Raw genomic sequence first — 2,568 nt, 5'->3', positions numbered from 1 at the left:
AAAAAAAAAAAAAAAAAAAAAAAAAAAAAAAAGAAAAGATCTGGAATGCTGCTGCAGGAAATAATTGTCCTTTAAGAACAATTAAGTGGTTCTCATCCCTGGCTGCATATTAGGATCATCCAGGGAGCCTTAACACACATACACAAAAATGACCCGGACCCTAGCCCCGTGGACTCAGATTTAATTCTCCTGGGATGGGGCCCAGGCACTAATGTTTTCAGAAGTGCCTCTGTTGACTCTAATGAGCAACCATAATTGAGAACCAGCAGTAAGGGGCTTGTGGAGCAGCAGAAAGGGCTCAGCTGAGGTTCAGAAGCAGGATTTTTTTTTTGTTGAACCAATCAGCCTGGTTACAGGGTTCTCTCCAGCATCAACATTCCTGGAGCAGAGGCTGTGAAATTAGAGTGTGGCACTTATTTATTAAGGTTGGTAGGGCATAAAGCGGAAGAGCTGAGAGACAATAGAGGCTAGGGAAATAGAACTGACTTGGCCAACCACAGACTGTAATCTGATAGAATAAGAAGAGGTTCAGACAAAAGGCAGTAAAATAACAATAGCAACACCAACTAATTTTTTGGAGTGTCATTTGCCAATTACTAAAATAAGTGATTCATATTATTCACTTATTCTCATGACACTCTAGGTCTTATTATCCCCATCTTACCCATTTTCTTGTTTTATTTTTTGCAGTGATAGAGTCTCGCTCTGCTGCCCAGGCTGGAGTGCAGTGGCACAATCACAGTTCACTGCAGCCTTGAATTCCTGGCTCAAGCAATTCTCCCACCTCAGCCTCCTGAATAGCTAGGACAATAGGTGTGAGCCACCCTACTCAGCTTATTTTTTGTAGAGGCGGGGTGTCAATATGTCACCCAGGTTGACCTTGAATTCTTGGCCTCAAGTGATTCTCCTGCCTCGGCCTCCAAAGTGCTGAGATCACAGGCCTGACCCACGTGCAGGCCATATTTTACCCATTTTATAAATGGGAAAATTGAGGCTCAGAAGTTAACAAACGGCCAGGCATGGTGGCTCACACCTGTAATCCCAGCACTTTGGGACGCCAAGGAGGGTGGAGCATTTGAGGTCAGAAGTTTGAAACCAGCTTGGCCCAAATGGTGAAACACCGTCTCTACTAAAAATACAAACATTAGCCGGGGATGGTGGCACACGCCTGTAGTCCCAGCTACTCGGGAGGCTGAGGCAGGAAAATCACTTGAACTCAGGAGGCAGAAGTTGTAGTGAGCAAAGATCACACCACCACACTCTAGCCCGGGTGACAGAGCCAGACTCCGTCTCAAAAAAAAAAGAGTTGAGAAATGTTTCCATGTTTATGGAGTTAGTAAGTGGCAGAACTGAGATTATGAACCGAAATCTGTCTGACTCCAGAGCCTAAGCCCTGGTTGGAAAGGAGCAAATGAATGGGAAGATGGGAGGATAGGGGCTTGTGGTATTACATCTGGGGTTCTGAATGAGCTTTAGATAGACCCAGAGGAAAGGAGACGAGACAGTTTCTAAGGGAAACAATCAGAGGTGAGGTAATGTAACCTTTCAGGAGACCAGAGCAGCAAATGTATGCAGGGAGGAGGAATAGGAAATCAGACTGGGTAGGCATATCGGCAATCTCAATCAGTGTATGGAGTGTAGTCTTGATGTAGTAAAAGCAAACTGGGAGCCACTGAGTGGGTTGTGTAGGGTGTGGAGACATGATAAAAAGTAGTCTTTAAAATTCATCAGGCAGATGAAGAGCAAGGAGGGTCACTGAGAAGATCTCTGCATTGAAATACTTTCCTCTCCCTTTGTTCCTTCCTTGCCCTGGTAGCCACAGATGTTACAGAATCCAGCCATGGCACTCAGGACAGAAGAGATTGCCCATTCCTTAGCTATAAATTACATTCCCAGGGCTCAAACTTACAATCAAAGTTGTATTTTCAAGAATCATTAAGTCTCTCCAGATTGACTAGCGACAGGAAACCAGGGCTGGACACTTAACGATTGTTAAGACTCCTGTGGCTACCCGTGCACAGAAGGTTATCAGAAATAGAATCTTGTCACATGGTCTCGAGTACAAAGGCAGCAGATTATACAAATTAACATCAGGCAGTTCAGCAAGATTGCCAGAGTGTGAGCCCCCATCAGTGTTATTCCTCAGCAGCTGCCACTGAACTAACTTGGAAAATATCCAAGGAGAATAAGGTATCTTAGATGAGGATGATGTCAGCGCTTTCTTGATCTCAGTAGGTCAAAGTAAACTTATACCTAAACAGCTATTTTCCAGATTTCAGTGTCTTCCCAGCCGCACATTATTTTCAAATTAATAAGTTAAAATTGCTGGTGTGCAGTCATCTAAGGGAAACTGAAGAGTCAAAACGGATAGCTAGAATTTTCTGGGTGATGACCAGAACATATACTATGCTGAGTCCTGATGTGGCCGAAAGACATGATGAGCTGAGCCAGCTAGCTAGCTTGATTGTGGTGCCCTGGGAATGGGGGGTATGTTATCTGTCAAAGGGAATATAAATTCTGCAAACTAAACCTGGCAGTTTGGGGAAAATGTGTTTAACCCACCCATTT

This window comes from Cebus imitator, unplaced genomic scaffold (genome assembly GCF_001604975.1).
Source record: "Cebus imitator isolate Cc_AM_T3 unplaced genomic scaffold, Cebus_imitator-1.0 Scaffold28, whole genome shotgun sequence".
NCBI lineage: Eukaryota > Metazoa > Chordata > Mammalia > Primates > Cebidae > Cebus > Cebus imitator.
The sequence above is the reverse complement of the archived record's forward strand: the minus strand, read 5'-3'. Positions refer to the sequence as shown.